Below are 22,022 nucleotides of genomic sequence, written 5' to 3'. Positions count from 1 at the left end.
TGAATATTAAGTATGTGTGTATATATATATATATATATATATATATATATATATATATATATATATATATATATATATATATATATAAACGAAAAAAAAATTGTTGAACACCATGACGCATATTAAATGACAATAAGAAAATGGGAGCAGTGCTTAAGCGTACGGGTGCAGTGTGTGGCATTCTTTGCCATCTTTAACTGGATGCTGATAGGATGGAAAGTGGACACGCACTCCTCTTACAGCCCTGAAGAAGGATGTGGCTATTATTACCTTCTGACGTCATGGACATCTTGTGTTCAGCACATGCGCAAAGCAAAGGCTGTCGTTGCTCAAGCTTCAGCAGAGAATGTTCAGAATTTCTTGCTCTTGAGAAGTACTTATCCAAGAACTTGAATTGCCCGACCTTTGATAATCACTCTATTATCATGAGTGATTACTCATGTGTTGTAGGTACGGTATTGGCTCTGTCACTCACCTTTCCCTTCGTTGAGTAACACTGCGTAGTCTAGTGATCAACCTTCACTGTCGTGATCAACTCTCTTACACATGTATACACTCAGTAACACGAAACACCACCGTAACATCTCAGTAACACGAAACACCACCGTAACATCTCAGTAACACGAAACACCACCGTAACATCTCAGTAACACGAAACACCACCGTAACATCTCAGTAACACGAAACACCACCGTAACATCTCAGTAACACGAAACACCACCGTAACATCTCAGTAACACGAAACACCACCGTAACATCTCAGTAACACGAAACACCACCGTAACATCTCAGTAACACGAAACACCACCGTAACATCTCAGTAACACGAAACACCACCGTAACATCATCGAGAGCTTATAGTTGTTACGATTCCGTATAACACCAATTCATGATTGTTACAATTAGTGCCTGTGTTTTTACACGCCTTGCATTCACGTTGCTCAATAACAAACATTAATTCATTAACAGATACTTTGGCAGATTTTCCAAGGTTGAGTTAACAGCATACCATGGTCAATATGTACATAGATATCATCAGTAATAGGCACATCCGTGTATGGGAGAATGTATACACAACCGGGTATATACTGCCAATGGGTCTGCTTGAGTATAATAGCGATGCTGGCAAAGGATTTTTTGTCAATTCTTGTCGACCCCCAGTTTCATTATCCCTGCGTTCCTATAATCCAGACATTTTAGATCTCCTTATTTTCTACAGATTCGTCAACTGATCGTTGAGTTTTCTATCATGAGAGCATATCCCTCTTACCTAATTTTACTGGAAAATGTACCTTAACCATCATCTCTAAGCTCTTTATGAGACACCCAGAGAATGAATCCAAATTACCGTAATAATATCTTCACCATTCAACCTGAATTCTCTCTCTCCAGAACATCTTAGCCATTTGTATTCGTCACCAGACACAACCAACAATTCATCCAAACAACTCCTCAGGAAAGCCCACCAATCCACTATCCCAAACATGGGACCAAGATGGCGTACTCCACCACGGTAAAGTCCACCAGTGGGACCTCATTAATCAAGGCGGCTCTCCCAGTCGTGCTCTTACTCTAGCTGTGGGCTGATGGGCGCTGTATTTATTAGAGAAGTTGAAATTACTCTAAACGTGCCTCTCACGCAGACAAGGACGCCACTGCCCTCCCCCGCCCAGCAGCATCCTGGAACTGACACTCCGGGGAATCGACAAGATGAACGCCCCAGCCTGGGTTCATAGCTCGTGGTTATACGTCATAGAAGTTCACACGTTGTTATTCTCACGTTCGGTCTTTGCAGTGCAGCTGGTGGTCAAGTTTAGCGTCGAGAGGAGTAGAAAAAGAGAAAAAAAAAAAAGCTTATTACTAAGAGTTACTCATTTGGTATTTGAAATTGATGCTAGTTTTATATACTTCTTATTTAGTCGTGTTGAAAGGTCGACCATACTCTTAGAATGGCTTTAAGAAGTATCGTGATATCTAGATTAGGATCAGTTCTTAGTGCTCGAAACCCAGCTTGTTCTCTGTCCTGACTAGAAACCACAGGAAAAGATAGACTCGTATGAATTTCGGATATCACTCTCCATTGGTACCTAAGTCCTCGATTTACTCGGTTCTTCTTCGATGAAGCATCTGCGAGTGGAGAGGAGGATGTTAGCTGGCGAGCCGATCACCTCGACGAATTACATTACGGTGTGACGACATCACAAACAGCCCTGCCCCAGATTGCGACGACTGAATACTCAAGATTTGAGTACTTCTTCCTTCGATTGTTACTTTGCAAGACCATATGACGTACTAAGCGAGGCACGTAAATTGGTGAGATGTCTTTTACTCGTGTGCTTTCACGTGGTAAGAGAGAGAGAGAGGAACGATGCGGTAAATGACGTGGAAACCTGTTCCGTTTGCCCTCGTCTCGGGAGTCCGTATGGGACGAGTCCACCACCTTCCACGCCCGCTCTGTACCTCGATCTTATCGCTTACCTTAAAAAGCACACGGGGCCCAGCGCACTCCTGTTTATGTTACCTCGTCGCCTCACCGAGGGTGGTGCAGTGACCCGGAGGTCCTGCTCAGGGACCCAGCAGGGTGGGGAAGAAGATTGGTTCAGGGCCACCAGACCAAACGGCGAGATAGGTGTCCAATGAGTTGAGGGGTCACTAGGACCGGGCGAAGAGATGGGTGTCCAGTGGTTCAGAACCAGTTCTGGCAAAGACATACGTGGGTGTCCAGTGGTTCAGGACCACCAGACCAGATGGCGGGGTAAGTGTCCAGTGGTTCAGGCCCACCAGACCAGATAGCGAGGTAAGTGTCCAGTGGTTCAGTACCACAAGACCTACACGGAAGACATGTTACTCCCCCTCTGTGTGTAGTCGTGTCGACCAGGACTCGCAGTATTCGTGATAACGTCCACAAGGATGCAATAAGTCGCCGTGTTTGCTCCTGCCATTTATAACTGTTGCAATAAAACTAGACCCGCTCTTGGAAGGCAACTTGTACTCCAAGGATATTAATAAAAAAAAAAGTGATGTTGATAAAGACGACAGAAACGAGGACATAAAAAACGACAGCAGCATATTCAAAAGGGTAAGACTCTCTTTGTGTCATTAGTGAGAGGATGATCTGTAGGTAAGTAGTATTTAAGCCTTCATTCGTTTTCCGTGAATAATGTATTGCATCAGTGTCTGTGCCTTATGTGAGTCTTCCCGTCAACCTTTTCTTTACATTTTCCTTTTCTTCTCTCCACAGGAAGGAGGACCTGGCATCGTCTGAGCAGGTATGTAAGAACTGGTTATCATCAGAAGGTTGTGACTTGTTATCTACTTCCTCTTCTGCTCAGCATACCCAGGAAAGATTAGAAGAATTGTGGACTAAACACGGAGATATTACTTTAAAGATGGAATACGGAAAACGAGTTATTATTTTCTGGTCGAAGTTGCACGTGTGCCTCAAGATGTAAGGAAGTTTTAACGTAGTCCAAATACATATATTTTCCCATAATGTAAGAAACTCCTTTAAGTGTCGAATTGTAAGATCTAAAGTTGAAAAATTAGAGTTGAAAGCGTCCACCAAGTGATCACATTAGAATAGCTAATTCTAATGACATCAGGGACTGAGCGAAGCTCAGCCGCTTTTATCTCTTACAAACGTACTGAACTTAACATTTTTTTTACTTAATATGAACATTAAGGTTATATTGACACAACTTTAGAGTGTGCTATTTATCATTCTCAGACCACTCCGATCCCAGCAGGGAGGTACGATTCCGAGAGCAATTCATTTAAAAAAGGAATTTGAGTTTTTTTTTTTATAGATAATTGTCCCCCGGCACCTGTGTTGGATCCGTGAATAAACGTCTTCCTTAATATGACATAATGAGCTGTCCGTAAATGTACGAACTCCCCCCAGGACTCAAATTGCATCTGGTTCTCCCTTATATTTTTAAGCATACAGTCGCAGGACCGCGTAGACATTGTGAATTCAATCTTCATGCAGGTGTAGATTTATTGTCTCGGTTCTCCATCTAACAACACGACCTTTATTCAGGTATAGAGAATGCGTTCCATTATGCTTGCCAGTCCTCAGTAGTTTATTCATTTCGTTGTGCATCATTTGACGCAGGACATACAAGATCTAGGTAATGGATGAACAGCATCTTGGCTGGTCTTATCACAAAGGTAGGTGGCATTCGAAGTATTTTGACGTATGTCATGTGCTCTTCATTAGTTTTGTGTATAGGCTAATGTACTCTTTTTTTGTGGATGTATGTTGCCTTGTGGACCAAAATGACTCTAATTTGATGTACCTCTTAATTAATGATTTAAGATTGTAACTCAAGGGATTATTTTTTGGACCAAAATGAATCTAATTTGGTGTACCTCTTAATTAATGATTTAAGGTAGTAACTCAAGTTAAGGGATTATTTTTTTGTTTGGTTTTGTTTTGCAATATGTTTACTGATGGTGAGGTCGGTCCTCGAAACGTCTGACAAATAAACATGACAGCTTTGAGGATTTTCTCTTGTTTATATAAAAGGGGAGGGGGGGGGGGGCTGGAAATGTTCCCCTCCAGTTTTTTTTACTTTTCCAAAATAAGGAATAAAGAAGGGGGCCAAGTAAGGATTTTCCCTCTGGGGCTCCGTCCTCTATTCTTAACGCTACCTCGCTAACGTGGGAAATGGCGAATCTGTACGAGAGAAATTAATAGTTGCGAATTTATCTCGTATTTGGTCTTTTGTATTTCACTCCTGGTGCAATGGGAAGAAGAGTGATCCGGCATCAGATATTAGTATCAACTAACCTACATCAAAACTCCGACCTTGATATGCCGTTACGGATCACCCATATGAAGACAAGAACTCACAGAGTTATTGTGCTCAAAATTTGCTCTCTTGACTCTAAATCTACAAGTGCAGGTGGTTGCTTTCGTGTCAGTATGGTCAAAATCCACCCCTCGGCTTTAATGTACTCGTAGGTGAATCCCCACGTTCTGTAGTGAAGAAAAGAATGAAGTGAGACACCATAACGCAACGAATCTTTTCCTCCTCTCCTCTTGAAGTGGTCTGTATAAAGATCAGTGCCTGTCAGTGACAGACCACAACGACCCTACTCGAGAAACCACGTAGGAGAGAGAGAGAGAGAGAGAGAGAGAGAGAGAGAGAGAGAGAGAGAGAGAGAGAGAGAGAGAGATAACCCCCTATGTATATCTTTCTTTAAAAAGAAAGTCGCGCCGGGGGGAGGAGGGAGGGGATCCCACTTCATCCCCCCCCCCCCCCCCCCCCCTGTATATTACAGGTTTGAATATCATCTCGCAAGGAATCGATGCACTTCAGCGAACGCCCCGAATAAGAATAGAATTCTCGGCCGGAATTGAAAACTCGATCATACTGATAATGAAAAATCCGCTTCGTACCCTAGAGTTCCCGGCCATTCAGAGCCGAGGGTGGAGAGACAGAGAAAGGCGACTGAAAGGCAAAGGATGAATAGCGGAGGCAAGGAGGTGTGTGTGTGTGTGTGTGTGTGTGTGTGTGTGTGTGTGGGAAGGTGGTGGTGGTGGTGTGTGTGCCGTAAGTGGCAGGGATGATATAGGCGAGATTTGTAGCGGGAATAATGGCAAACTGACTCTTACACACTCGGGTCTGGATGATAGAAATTCCCGTGCTAAACGGAAGTATTAGTGATGGGGTCGAGGCATTGTGGTGTTGGTGGTAGTGGTGGTGGTGGAGGAGCGATACAAAAGATGGAGATGACGGGGAGAAGACTGTGTATACTTCTGCTGGTCGAAGGTACGTCCTGAGGGAGTAACAGCAGCAGATAGACAGTAAACGGAACAGCTGAACCACATCTTCGTAACCTACTCCTTATAATCGAAGTCCCTTACATGAGTACGAACTTCACTTGGGGGTAATGTTAGTCCCTGGCCTATAGATCAGGTCATGGGTCAGATCTTTATACCCAAAAGGGTCGTGCCTACCGTACTCGAGGGTCGTACCGTTGTGCGAAAGACTCTCAGGCGATCATGGTTGGCACTCTAACGACACGACACCCCACACACACACACCCCCCGCCAAGGACATCGCAAATGGCTAGACACATATAATAATCTGTCATCATTACGAGATCATTCCTTTTTTCTCATTACCATCTGTTTCTTCGCCCTGGTCATTAATACTAAGCTAATGATGATCTGTTGCCTCCAACGCTGCTAACGAGCGCAGCAGGAGGGGAAAAAGAGATGGACACCACAGGTTCCCATTCTCCTTAACTGCTAAACACAGACATGAAATGAATACACTATAAGTAACAAGGAACTGGATCCCGGTGACCGATTCTGAGAATTATACCACCGATGTTTAAGGTAAATTTTAAAGTGATCCGTTGCATGTGTCAGTACGTAAATCTGGATACGTTAGTTTAATTTCAGATATGATTTCTTTTTTTCTTCGCTCTTTATGACGACAGAAATTAGGTTCTGTTACGTATATCTGTGCGTGAATCTGAACGTAAAAAAGTCGCATGTTTTCGTTTCGATACGACAATAGAAGATATGTATTATATATATTTTATACGTGTATTTTTCTTTCTTTTTTTTATCGTTGATGATAATATTAGTTGCTGATTATGAAGTTCGTGGCGCAGACAGTAAGAACAACAACAACAAAAAAAAGGTGAAAATATTCAGTGTGTGACAGGGCTCCAGAGGGAACCGTAAATATCAGGCCGGTATCGGGGTTCGGCAACGCGCGCTCAATATCTCACTGAACATCCCGATAACAGTGAACACACCCGCTGACGGATGGGTCCCTGGGGGCTTAACGGGAGAGAGACTGTGTATCAGGAGAGAGAGAGAGAGAGAGAGGGACGGGATGGGTGGTTGTGACAGTACCAGAAGGGCTTTAGTGGGAGCATTATCAGATTGTGAGTGGTACAGTTCGAATGCCAGTGAGAATTGAAGTGCATGGCAGACGGCTCGGTGCCACCCCACCCTCCCACCTTACACACACCCCATCCCCCTCATCCTCTCATCCCTCCCCAACCCCCACCTCCTCATGATGCCACCACCTCCCTCACCCCCTTCATATGTTCTGGACCTCCAGGACAGCACGGGGTCTTGTTGTGCTGCGATGCTATCAACCCAAACAGTTGTGTGGTTGTGTGACGCAGAGATGCGCTTGTGGTGGTATGGTTCGCTGTTGCAAACCCTCTATAGTGCCGTTGTTTTACAACACAGACCCACCTTAACTGGTCGTAACTTACGACACGAGCCTCTTGAATTGCTGTGTTCTTACGACACAACCGTAATACCTTAAATGATTGTGATCGTACGATAGGTAACCCCAGCATTGCTCTGTTCATACGACATGAACCCACTACATTCCTGTGATCTTACGACACAAATCCCATACATCCCTGTGATCTTACGACACGCACACACACACACACCCTACCTTATGTGGTCTTACGACACGACAAACCCATCACAGGACATTGATCTTTCGATACGAAACCTGTAATGGTGTGATCTTATAACACACCTGAGGAAAGAGTGAGTAATTTTCCAGTACCGTCCACTGGGAGTTGAAAGGAATCTTGACACCCTTTGCTATGGGTTTGGGTACTGCTTTAGGTGCCCATAAATATAGCCTGATCCTATAAACCTGTTTTACCCATCAGGAGATGAGATCTATAGCTGCTATGAGTTGTGGCGAGGGTAGAATGTGTTGCATGATGATAGGTATTGGAAATCAATTTCTGTGAGAGGAGAGAAAACGGGTCGGTAGGTAAAGGTGAGTTTATTGGAAAGTTTTATGGGTTGGGAGTTTGGTTGATAGGATACATAAGTGTTTATCTCAATTATGATCATTAGTCCAACTACGCATAGCGGTGCGACCTTTGAGCACGACTGTACGACCCTAGACCACAACGGCACGATCCCTGAGCACTACGGTACGACCCTTGAGCACGACGGTACGACCCTTGAGCACGACGGTACGATCCTTGAGCACGACGGTACGACCCCTGAGCGCGACGGTACGACCGAAGACCGCAACGGTACGATCCTTGAGCACGACGGTACGATCCTTGAGCATTAATATCCCTCTCTGCCCCTGTACCTCGCTCCTATTCCTTTTTCTGTGTCTTCCATTCTTTTTCCACCCTCTTCCTTATTCTCTCCCATTTTTCTCTTTCATTGTAAGTCTCATTCCCTCTTTTCCACTCTCTCTCTCTCTCTCTCTCTCTCTCTCTCTCTCTCTCTCTCTCTCTCTCTCTCTCTCTCTGACTATACCCCTCCCTTTCTCCATCTTTCTGGTCTATTCTTCCCTTTCCTTCCCGTCCCTCCGCACTCTTTCTCTCTCCATTGTTACCATCCAAAGGGCCTGTTGGTATCACATAAAAGGAAAAAGTGATGGTCGGGCAAAAATGTTCTCCAACTGAAACAAAAGAATGCAACAAAAGCTGTTATTTTTCTCGTTTCACATCCAGCGGTACGCTGCGCCGTCAGCCGGATTTTTGCTTTTTTTTCTTTTAAGGTAAATGAAATATGATTTGCCTTCAAACTTACGAGGGTAAGTCTGGAGAAGACGTTGCTACAGGAATATTTTTCATTTTATTGAAAGTATATAACGTTTGACTCTATGTGGGTGGATAGATAGATAGATAAAACATGATAGATAGATAGAAAAACATAGATAGTTAGATGTATAGTAAGATAGATAAACATCCTTATGTCTGTGGGTGCGTGCATGAGCGCAATCATTCTTCTCTACCAGCTAACTACCATCCTTTTTACTTTTAAGTCACCCCCTTCCTCATGTCTTTCCCACTAACCCTACCTGTACACGCATTGCTTAAGCCCTATGCTTCCTACAGTCCATCTACTGCTCCTGTCCAGCATCTCACCCATTCACCAACTACCACCCTCCCTAACACACTACTGTCCCAGTTGAACGGCAACAACAACTCCATTGCCGATGCAATATCTATCCTACGAACGAATGACTCTTCCTCACCAACTTCACTCCAATGCACCAAGACCTCGGTGGAGACCCGGTACCATTTCACTATCCTTCCCAGCCACTTCCCACACAAGCCAGCTGTATCCCTCGACTAGCAGAAACACTTACCTGACCTGCACGTTCGACCAGAAATGCGCCCGACCCCCCCCTTTTTTTTTTTAGACAACCACAACCAGAGCTGACCGAACGCACACACACACACACACACACACACACACACACACACACACACACTCTCTCTCTCTCTCTCTCTCTCTCTCTCTCTCTCTCTCTCTCTCTCTCTCTCTCTCTCTCTCTCTCTCCAGCGGTATACAGAGGCCTACCAATATCTCAGGGAGGCGGTTCGGAGGGAGGGAGGGAGAAGAGATGGGTGGTGGCGGGCTCCCCGGCTCCCTCATCCCCCCTTCACCCCTCCTGACCTACAGCTGACCCCGCTGTAGGCTGACTAGTATTTCACCAGGAGCAGGATATAGGAGGGTTGGAATCCTCCTCCCTTAGCCTCTTCCTCGTCTACCGGGTCCCAGAAGTAATCTTACAGATGTCTCCCAGGAGGTCACGACAGCTTCGTAAATCCTTAAGTAGATAAACAAGAGTCTGGCGACGTCAGTCTCTAAGAATATTGTCGTATCCTTTTTTTTTTTCTCTTTTTTTTTAAAGTTTAGAATGACTCTGTCCCCTTTTATGATCATCTATCCCTCGCTGGTCGAAGCGTCCGATTCGGAAATTCCCAAATTGTGTGATCGTTTTCTATCACCGTGGATGGTTATTATCCAGTTATCGGTCGAATTATCACTCCGTTGTGAGTATAAAGCTCTTCGACTAAGTATAGAAAACGAAAATCGTGTACCCTCGTGCTGTGGTCTGAGAACGTACAAAGTATTAATATAACGAAAACGACTAACATATGAAAAATGGGAAGTCCTGTAACCCTAGAAGATCCTCTCTTCTTTCTCTCAAAGCTTTAAGAACGTTGTGGCGGTGGCTCCCCGCCGTGTTCTCCTGCAGCTACTGGAGGAGGTTCTTCTTCAGAACTCCCTGGTTCGTCTCCCACTCGAGTTCGAACGTTGCTTGCCCAGGCCAGAGCTACGTCTCTCATTTGAGGTCTTCCCGGGCGATAATATCGATAGTGAACGTTCCTCTACGTAACCCTCAGTGGACCATTAAAATAAATCAAGGGAACTCCCGATTCGTTTCACTTACTTTCGTCCCCGGTGCGCCTCCCCGGATCAAGATCTGTCGAAGGCTAACTGGAGTCGTGTTCGTGTGTGTGTGTGTGTGTGTGTGTGTGTGTGTGTGTGTGTGTGTGTAGATGAATAAAGGTAAATGAATAAAGAAGGTTTATTGAATTTATGCTGCCATTTGGCTCAAAATGCAGAGGTGAAATAATACAGATAATACAGAACTGGGAGGACATAATGATAACTAGTTAACTAATAATAAGAGAGCTCAAGATCGAGGTGTGTGTGTGTGTGTGTGTGTGTGTGTGTGTGTGTGTGTGTGTGTGTGTGTGTGCGTGCGTGCGTGCGTGCGCGTGCACAGTGGGTATACGACATCAGTTACTCTAAGGAAGCGTTAGTAAATACGAAGTTAAGAATATATGTAACTTCCTACATATGAATTGAAAGACGTGATATAAATCTCTCAGCAGAAGTTGAATACGTTAGTGTCTGAACAAGATCAAATGAATAAGAACCATCACGAGAATTAAACAGTAAACACTTGATGAAAATCTTATGAAGGAAATCTTCTTAAAAGAAGCCATGGATTATTATAGCTTACTTCATTATCGAGCTAAAGATTATAAGACGTCACTCGGGAAGTATATAATTACCTTGTATTTATTGATGTGTATATTTCATTCGTCACAACAGTTCACTTGTGTTGAACGAGGTAATATATTGTGAGGGACTTTATCGTAAAGAAACGAACGCGTTTATACATTTGAAGATAGTGATTACACACACACACACACACACATATATATATATATATATATATATATATATATATATATATATATATATATATATATATATATATATACATATATATACATATATATACATATATATACATATATATATATATATATATATATATATATATATATATATATATATAATATAAACTCGCCAAAGGTAACTTTTCATTAGCAGCATAACCACGAGCAGGCGGAGTCCGGTAACGCTTACAGACCACCTTCGATGACAGTATCACCTCCATCGACCCAACCACAGTCACAACCATCACCACTATCATCAGTAACAACAACAACAACACTACCCTGAACCACCATAAACTACCTTCATTAACGACCTCAGTCTCACCACACAAGTCATCACCAGCAACACAGTCATCACCACCCATCACCATACCACACCACGTCAGAGCCACCACACAACCCTACCACCATCATCACATCCCCCTCCTCCCTCACATCACACATCACCACGGACCATCACCACGGACCATCACCACGCACCATCACCACAAACGCCACCGCCATCAGGCACCCATTGTACTGCTCCGGGCCATCTCCTACAGTAATTACCGCTCGTCTCGTCGTTCTCAAAGACCTGCCGTCGACCTCTATGGATCCAGACGACGATGATGATGTCCAGCGGTGGGCTTGCAATAACCCTCCCTCCATCCTCCCTCCCCACAACCTCTGTCCACTGGCTGACCTTATGTCCTCCCGGAGCGCACTCTGACCCAACTAAAACCCAAAGTTTTTTGAAGGCAGACTCTCGGTTATGGCAGAAATGAACCCACAGTTCTCGTTGGAGGGGATGTTAGATTTTTCTTTCCTTTCTAGAGACCCGAAACTTTCCTCCTCCTCCTCCTCCTCCTCCTCCTCCGATATTTGCTCTTCTCGTCTGCTCACCGCGCCCAGAAGACATTCTTCATATCGGATGTATCACTCGGCTGTTGGATGTTCTGTGTCCTGCTGAAAGCTTAGTTGGATGACAGATGTTTCCCACTGGATGATGTGTGTTGATGTCACCTGAGTAAGAAATTGTATCTTACTGGATGACATGTGTCCTGGTGATGTGTGCTGATAACACGCATGTGTCCTCGTGGATGACAAGGTAGCCAGGAGACTCCTACGAAGGATAAGTGCGCTCGCACGTATGTCACGAGTATGTCTTGATGGAAATATGTCACAATGGATGGTGGAGATCCTCGTGATTTCTCATGACGATATTCAGTGTATTCGTAAATGATGTGTCTTAATGATCTCTCTTTATGATTATGGGCTGGAAGGAAGAACATATATATATATATATATATATATATATATATATATATATATATATATATATATATATATATAGTGTGTATGAGTGTGTGTGTGTGTGTGTGTGTGTGTGTGTGTGTGTGTGTGTGTGTGTAAGCACAGGACTTAATACATATATATATGTATACAAGGTTTCGAGATGTTGCAGCTCGAATGCAAAGCTTTCTCACCTTAGCACACAGGTAGTAATCACACCGATGCTTTCATATTTAGAGGAAGACCAGTCCAAAAAGTTTATATATATATATATATATATATATATATATATATATATATATATATATATATATATATATATATATATATATATATATATATATATGTATATATATCTCCACGTGTCAGAGACCGACATTATACAAATGAGATATCAGTGTGATCCTTAATTTGACTTGGACAAAATATAGTTACTTTTTTCTGCACGCAGATTACATTTCCTCCAAGGGAATTATATATGTCCCCTGTAATCACGTAGCTCTAGACTAAATCATCTCTTGAGGTCTTCATAATCGACACACACACACACAAAAAAAAAAAAAGGAAAATGATTCTGAATAAGCATAAACTAATCCTTTTTTTTTCATTATTATATAAGTGTCATTATTATAATTATTCCCGCTATCCCCAGAGAGCTATTTTTTTTCATTCCCTTTTTTTTTCCCCCCCTTCTTATGAAGGCATCATTATATCTACGATCCCCCGGACGGGCAAGTGTAGTTTCATAAAGTGTGAGGCTGTCGTGTCGAGCTAGATGTTACGAGGGAAATGGTGAGGGATGTGACGTGCGAGAGTGTCCGTCGAGGGAGGAAGGCTGCCGTGTGGAATAACCTTTGCCTCGCGGGATTTACTATCAGCAGGTTTATGGGGCGTGTGTGTGGGTGGCTAGACAGAACGTGGGGTGGGCAACGGCTTACCAGAGATCAGAGGGAAGTGAGAAGGAAAGGAAAAAGAGGGATTTGAATACAGTGAGAGACAGGACGTGTGTGTGTGTGTGTGTATATATATATATATATATATATATATATATATATATATATATATATATATATATATATATATATATATACATATATACACATGATGTATATGTTTCCGGGATACGCCTGCATGAGGTTACATGACGACTGAAATGTCACCTTTAGCGAGGCTGTATCGCTGCGAGTACTGTCTCGTCAAAGGGTTAGTCAGTTCAAAGGAGTCCATCATTTCCCTGCTGCTGGAATCAGCGCAGACTTGGGCTGCAGTAGCCTCTGGAAAGGAGGTCCTGTGTCACACCAAGGTCCTGTCGTAGACTGGGGGTCATGGAACAAGGATAGACGGTAGAATATTTATATTTAAACATACAGATACATGTGCCATCTGACTCTGCCTGTATGTTCTTGCACGGGGGAACGAGACGTCACGTTGAGGACGAGACGTCACGTTGAGGCTGTGTCATAGTTACTGGACGGAAAGCTGTACAGTCTTGTCGAAGCCTCGTGTGTATAGGCCAGGGGGTGGTGCATGTGCAAAGGCCGAGATGGTATGATAAGTAAATACATTTCTCTACTGTTTGCCAGACTTGGCTGCTGTTGATTTTGTGGTTCCTTGAAGGGTGGCGTGCCAGTTTGCTCTCTCGTCTTAGACACTTGGTATGGAGATGGTGTTCGTCTGGCCTAGTTCAGCCCGTTGACAGCACGTCGGCCCCACCCGCTCAATGTACTCTGTCCCATGCACGCCCCTCACCCTCCTGAATATTGAGTACCGGCATCCCTTCTCGGTCTTCCCCAGTCTCTTCTTCCTTCTGCTTCTGATGCGTATACACCCTTTGTCTTTCTTCGGTCATCCTCCCCATGTTTCCACAATGGGACAGCCGACCCTAGTCGTCTTTCTCAGCGGACTGCAAGTACTACTACATCCAACCCTTTGACTGTTAAACCTCACAGGATCAACCCGCCTCACACCACACATTGTCCTCAGGCATATCATATCCAACAGGTCCACCCTCTTCCGTTCTTTTTCATTTAGGGACCAAGACTGGCCTCCCTTACAACACATTCCAAATATTGCGTTGAGGGACAATGACCTCCCCACGCACAGATCCTCCCACTTCCACCCCCTCACCCCCCCCCCCCCTTTTCCACCCTGTGACTCACTTCAGCTCCCATGGCTCCAACCTCTGTCCTGTCAACTCCCAGCTACCAAAAAGCACCCCACTTCCTGCATGTTCTCCCCCATTCAAACTCATTCTCAGACCATCCTGTCTCAACCACTCTTCCCACCCCACGCTACTTCCCATTACCCACCACATTACCTCACTTTTATTCGCATTAACTCCTAAATTCCTCGTTTCACACACTCTCCCAAAGTCGGACGCTAGATTCTCGTGTTTGCCACTCGAATCAGCCACCAGAGCCGCCATGTGCAAACACCAACTCTCTTGCTTGACCCTTCGCTACCCCCAGCGTATTCACGTTATGTTCGTAACGGCTAGCCTCCGCTTGTCTGCCACCGCCTCTCCCTCTCCATCTACCATTCCCAGTTTCTTCCCCCTCTCCCATCCCCTCCTTTTATACCTCCGACATCTCTCTCTCTCTCTCTCTCTCTCTCTCTCTCTCTCTCTCTCTCTCTCTCTCTCTCTCTCTCTCTCTCTCTCTTTTCCATGGCCTACCTCTCCTCCGCCTGGCTTAACCCTACCGTCCCGTACCTCTCATTCTCTCCCTTTCGTCACCCGTAACACCACTCGTCTGAGCCAATAACTCCCCTTCCGGGGGACAGTTATGGCACGCCGGGGGGAAATGGAGCGACCGACTCATTATTTACACCAAACATTCAAAATGATGAATCTGAGGCTCAAGACTCCTCCAGCCATCCCCTCCCTGTCTAACTAAGCTCCATGTAGGGAGGGAGGGAGGTTACGGGTGTGTGACGGCGGCGCACTGGACGGTACTACTCTCAAAGTACCGTAACGCCTTACGGTCGTGCCTTACGGTCGCATAACAAAAAAATGAATATGGATGATGGAGTCGACTTGTCTTTGGAGATAAACACCTCTTGTGGGGGAAAAAAAAAAAAGGAATATTTCTCAATTTGAAATATGGAAAACATCAAAACAGTAAGTCCATGAATTTGTACGTTAGGTTTTTGCTTATTTTGTCTCATTAGCATCATTTTCCCGGTGGCATATCCTGTGAATAAAACGTTGGGGGGTTAGCGTTTACAAATCTGACAACTCGAGAAAGCCCTCGGTGATTACATTCCATGTAAACACCCCAATATCTCTCCCAGCTAGACATTAACATCACGTTAATAGTCGCGTAAATGTCATAAGCGTAAGCCTAATGCTCAAGGCCAGTAAATAAACCTGAGAATTTACCTCCTTTATTTCTGAGGTTAACTTGTTTTCCCGCGGTGAGATTAACTGATGATCACAAACACTTCTGTTTGCCTTATCCTCCCGTGAGATTAACTGATGATCACAAATACTTTTGTTTGTCTCGTCCTCCCGTGAGATTAACTGATGATCACAAACACTTCTGTTTGTCTGATTCTTTCTTCTCATCCAGGTGTACTGAATTATCTAGGCTCCTTCAGGTAGCTTTGCCCATTCTATATCATTTGTGAGGGTGAGAAATAGATGTGACGTTACTTTCTTCGACTTTTCAGGCACTCGCGAGTAAAGACTTGCCAGAGTAAGGGGAGAAGAGTGGCCTGGTGTTGTAAGACGAGAGATGACGAACTGTTTGGGATTATAGATGCATAGTTTCTCATGTACTTTCCGCAGCGCTGTTACATGGCGTTTTCTTTCACATGCGAAATAAGTCAGTCATATGTATATATAGGCGAGAAAATGGGAAGTTGAAGACAGTTGCTGGAGTGTTACAAGATTATCATTAATATTTATTATCATTATTATTATTATTATTATTATTATTATTATTATTATTATTATTATTATTATTTATATTTATTTATTTTGCTTTGTCGCTATCTCCCGCGTATATATATATATATATATATATATATATATATATATATATATATATATATATATATATATATATATACATATATATATATATATATATATATATATATATATATATATATATATATATATATATATGTGTGTGTGTTAGTGTGTGTGTGTTAGTGTGTGTGTGATATGACAGCCGACAAAGCCATAACACGAAAGTAAGCAAAGAAACATGTAATAATAGATCTAAATGAGAACTTGTACAGTGTAAGAGTAATCGATGAAAGGAATAAGCTTTATGATGACGTCGTGTGTCCAGACAAGAAATAGATTTTTTAGTTGATGTGTTGATAGCAGAGAAAATTTGAAGGGATGTGGCCCCCACGAGTGTAGTAGAATTCTCCCTGTACAATATTGATAGGTAATAACACACACACACGCACGCACACACACACACACACACACACACACACACACACACACACACACACACACACACACACACACACGCATACACGCGCGCGCACGCACGAACGCACGCGCTCGCAGATTCTTATCTCTGCTTGTGGTATACAGTACCATGACAGAATAACCAAGTTAAACTCTTTTTTACTTTCATGCTCTCCCGAAAGAAGTCGTCCACACAGTGTACCTCACTTTTTTACTCACCATTTCCTTCTTCTTATCCCCAACCCCCCACTCCTTCCTCCTCCCATCCTTCCCAACCTACTTCTCTCTCTCTCTCTCTCTCTCTCTCTCTCTCTCTCTCTCTCTCTCTCTCTCTCTCTCTCTCTCTCTCTCTCTCTCTCTCATTTACGGCCATTCTCACTGACCTCCGGACTCCTCCTCCTCCTCCTCCTCCTCCAATACTCTGCCAGAAGCACCAGCTACGGACGTCCATCCCTCGCAACGCTCCCGGGGAATGGAGGAGTTCACCCCCGCCGCAGATACGGAACGAGCCAAAAATGAGAGTGTAAATAAAAGTCAAGTCTCTGCGGTGCCGTGACACATCCTCCAAGAAAGCAACTGGGGAGGAAAACGGGGGAAAATTTCTCTGAACGGTAATTTGGAGCTGTCGCGGAGCTGACGGGCGCGAGAGTGAGGCAAAATAAAAGTCAGGTCCTCCGGCGCGTCCAGGTTAAACTGGAAAATACCGACGCTAAGAAGGGGAGGAACACAGACTCGAGCCACTCGGACTTCGACGGTCGCTTAGTAGGTGCTTGAAATGGATCCATTCTCGGACGAAGGGGAAGAAAAAAAAGAAAAGAAAACGGTGTGTCTCGTGGGGGAAAAAAAAAGAAGAGGTTATACCTGGAATAGGTACATTTGGGAAGATGGAGGAGGACAAAAAGCGAAAGGATTTTGAAGAGAAATGATCTGTTTGGACAAGATGTGGAAGAGGATATGGGAAATAAACTTGTGTGTATGTGTGTGTGTGTGTGTGAGAGAGAGAGAGAGAGAGAGAGAGAGAGAGAGAGAGAGAGAGAGAGAGAGAGAGAGAGAGAGGCATATGGTGACGTCAGAGACGATAAGAAAGGAAAACCGATGATGCACGCAACAGAAGGGATGGCAAAACTTCACGTGATTGCGGAAGGCAAGATAATACATGAGGCAGTGTCATCTCAGAAATGGTGTATGTTGACGGGAGAGAATGGGCAGCCTCCATCACGTTTGATTACAGAAGGTGGAGGAGGGAGGAAGGGTTATACCTAGAGTCAGGGGTAATACAGAAGTGGTGAGTGTGGAAGAGAGTGGTGTGATTAGAATTGATTGCCCAAGAAGAAAATAATGTCGCCTGACACACTTGGAAGTGCGGAAGTTACAAAGGCAGATACTGATGTCGAACTGGGCTGTGGAAAGGTTTGGAAAAGTGGTAGAGGAAGGGATGGAAAAAGAAGTGGTGTTTGTAAGCGGAGGAACTGATGTGCCATGACCTGATCCTAATAAATATGAACAGGTGAAAAGGACACAAAGATAGACAAACGTTCAAAAGGACAAAAAGAAAGGAGCAGTCAGAGAGAGAAAGACGTGGACAAAAAGTGGAATGAATGAAGACGACAAGTGATATGGACATGGAATCATGAAAAACAGAGCAAGGACTATCAGTTACGTTCATATCTCAGTTACATGAAATAAATCCATAATCACGCCGTCCATACGCTGCAGACTCATCAAAATAAGTAATCAAACAAACACACACACACACCCACACACACACACATACATACACACACACCCCCCACACACCCCCCCCCCCCCCCCACACACACACACACACACACACACACACACACACACACCACTTCCCACTTCACGTAAAGAATAACATGGAGGGATTGTCATCCCAGCCAGCCACTGGGCGATGTACACCAACATGATATGGTTATCAGCAAGTAATTTGGGAACCAATGTAGCTTTTAGTGGCCGTTAAACTATAGCAGAATGACTCATATAATAGAATGGTTTTGGAGCCTTGTCGATACTACCAGAGTATTGGAACGAGCGCGGTTCAACATGTGACCTAACCTGACCCCCGTACATGCAACACCATCAACACACTGTCATCTATTTCACAAGACCGTAAACTTGACTGGGTGTCACCAGGTGAGCCTCTCGTCTAGGCTGGATTCTATAATTCTATATATCATTTGATAGAACATCTGGTGACCGTATCTATATATGTAAAGATAAACGATACGTAAGTTCGTGTATAGCCAGAGGTAACTCAGGATATTACAGGCCACATCGATCATTATCTTCAGCGCTCCACAGGGCACCACGATGGTCGTCTAGGACGCCACTCGTCTCATTCCACTTCCCTCAGTATTTGTCCTGTGCCGCGAGATCGGTCACGCCTTCAGGAAACACTCACCACCCTAACACGTTCAGACTAAGACCAGTGACTTAGTAAAGATGTGTGCATGTGAGGCTGATTTTTTTTCGGGATGATTAAGTTCCCCAGGTTTCTAGGTCTTCAGCGGATTGGTATTGATCGCTGTCAACACTGTTCTTGGCTTTTATGGATCTGTAGTTGCTGTCTCCTGTCTTGCTCGTGTGTACCAGGTCCTGGATGCTGGAGAAAGGGATCTTGGAAGATATGTCTCGACGCTCGTATGAATGTCGTGTGGAGGTTTGGATTTTCTGTGAATTCCCGGAAAAGTTGCAGTGTTGCGTCGTTATGAGAGAGAGAGAGAGAGAGAGAGAGAGAGAGAGAGAGAGAGAGAGAGAGAGAGAGAGAGAGAGAGAGAGACAGAGAGAGAGAGAGAGAGAGAGAGAGAGAGAGAGAGAGCATATGCAGTTCTATCACAAAACTAAAAGCAAAGAACGAATAATCTATTCTATTACTGTAACAATGAAATGCCCTCCGAATGCAAAAATAGATCCGAGAGCATGAAAATGGATAGGATAATTATCCTTAAAAATCATAAGGTGAGATTTAGGTGCGTAATTTGAGAGTAATGCGAGGCAGGGGAGCATAAAACGGCTATCAAAGGGTAATTCGACACAAATATAATTTTTAGTGTTTATTAGCCAGTGAGGAAGTGTGGCATATAACACAATGCATCGAGAGCGGGGACTGCTGCTACTGCGTCAGTAGAGGAACTTCTGCTGCAGTATAGGAACTTTTACGTCACTAGAGGAACCATTACGTCAAAAGACCTGCTGCGGTAGTAGAGGAACCACTGCCTCAGGAGAGAAACTACTACGTCAGTATTTGAATTCGTGCGTTAGTAGAGGAACCACTGTGCAAGGAGAGGAACTCTTTGTTTCAGCAGAGGAATTGCTTCGTCGTTAGAGGAACTCCTGCTTCTCTTGAAGAACTGCATCGGCACAAGGCTTACTGGGTCAGCAAAGGAACCACTGCTTCGTTACTGGGACCATAACCTCACTAGAGGAAATGCTGGAGTCAGAGAAGAAGCTTCTGCCTCAGGAGAGGAACTATACCACCTGAGCTGAGGAGTAAAAGAGGAACTCCTGCGTCTGTAGAGAATCTGCTGCGCCACTCGGTATAGCAACGGGATGATGCAGCATCAGCATCACCCTGTAACCTATGATGTTGTTCTTGATGAGCAGTTCGAGTTCTTGTAAAATCCTAAGCTCATTCGACGGGATATAACTTAACCTTACAGTACCTACCTGTCCCAGGAGACCCTTCTGTCCTTATGAGGCTCCTGCAGCACCCAGGAAGCTGGCCACGTCCACCGGTTTGAACCATAGGTTATAAAGTGCTTTGGTGTTGTCTTTGTGTATGTGCAGATAGTACAGGGCAGTGGAGGAGTGAGTACTTGGTATCTTCTTAATAGGTTGTTGCATCGTAAGCATGAAGGGTCTTGGGATATGTTCAAACGGTGTTGTAGTGTTGTAGTGATGGGTCATGTCCAGAACCTAAGCGGGAGAGTGTGACTCGTGTTTATATATATATATATATATATATATATATATATATATATATATATATATATATATATATATATATATATATATATGTATGTATATTTACATATCTTCGCACACACACACGGACGCTGATAACTATGTCGTACTGGCAAGTGTATAGAATAAAACCCACAATAAATAAAGAAAGCTAAGCATATAATTTGAACCCAAGGCGATACAGTGCAGCATGAAATGGCTATCATGGGATAATCTGGATCAAATGTAGTTTTTAGTGTCCATTACACAGCGGGGAAGTGTGCTATATAACATAATGGGCAAGGAGCACAGCCAGCCTGCCACTGCAGAGGCTCTGGATGCCCAAACGATCATCCTGTAACACAGCGTTACCTCACAACCTCCCCTCCGTCAGCCTGAGTGTAATAACCCTCACTACTGTGTACTGATCGGAGCTCTCAACTCAAGATTTCCCAGAAATGATTTCGAAGGTAATAACGACATCGCTCCTCAATAGTGACCCGGTTCTGGCTAGACGCAGGCGCACACCGCGCCACTGCAGGTCAGCTGCCCGTATCGTTCCCAGAACACTGTGATAACGATTTTTTTTCTCTCTCTCTCGTCATACCTGTACACACCTCACCTTGACAGACCTTGGTTATGCCTCGGTCGTCACTTAGTAATGTATATATATATATATATATATATATATATATATATATATATATATATATATATATATATATATATGCGCACCTGGGAGGGAGCAGCTGCTATTGATCGGTAACGCGATTATTGTAGTACCTTCGGTGGATAGAATAGGACCACTGGAACCCTTGTCTTGTCGACCCGTCCCCTTCTACAGGAGCAGGTCTACCTATCCTGGCCTAGTACGTCCGTCTGAATGGACTTGGGTTGGTGTTTCGGTGGTGGACATCTTGTGGACATATTGTACATTGCGCTGATGCTATGGTGAGAGGGATTTCAGTGAGTGTGACGTAGTTATGTTATTGTTTGAAGGAGTGGAGAGAGAGAGAGAGAGAGAGAGAGAGAGAGAGAGAGACAGACAGACAGACAGACAGACAGAGAGACAGACAGACAGACAGACTGACAGACAGAAAAAGATGAAGCATATCCTTGATATTTATACGTTCATCACAAATAGAGTGATCTAAATTTGCACATATTATACGTCGTGTGGCCTGAAGGAAAGGTAAAAAAAAAAAAACGGTAAAGGTGGTAAAGCTTTTCCCATCCCGTCTCCTCTCTAGCCATTAATACTCGTAAATAATGTATAGGAGAGTTAGAAGTACAGTCTCTCCTTACGAAGTCGCTTCGGCATAAGATTGAACCTTAAACTTAGGAAGAT

At 43.9% G+C, this 22,022-nt stretch overlaps 1 long non-coding RNA gene across 1 annotated transcript in view; it reads left to right on the top strand.

Annotated features, from left to right (window-relative positions):
- LOC139752596 (uncharacterized) overlaps positions 1-22,022 on the top strand; it is a 901,151-nt gene that overhangs the window by 824,519 nt on the left and 54,610 nt on the right. Inside the window, exon 4 of the long non-coding RNA XR_011713540.1 lies at positions 3,242-3,269. This is a non-coding gene — a long non-coding RNA (uncharacterized lncRNA). The remainder of the gene's footprint in view (positions 1-3,241; positions 3,270-22,022) is intronic.

Source organism: Panulirus ornatus, chromosome 13 (genome assembly GCF_036320965.1).
Source record: "Panulirus ornatus isolate Po-2019 chromosome 13, ASM3632096v1, whole genome shotgun sequence".
Taxonomy (NCBI): domain Eukaryota; kingdom Metazoa; phylum Arthropoda; class Malacostraca; order Decapoda; family Palinuridae; genus Panulirus; species Panulirus ornatus.
Note: the sequence above shows the minus strand (reverse complement) of the source record. Positions and strands in the feature narration are given on the sequence as shown.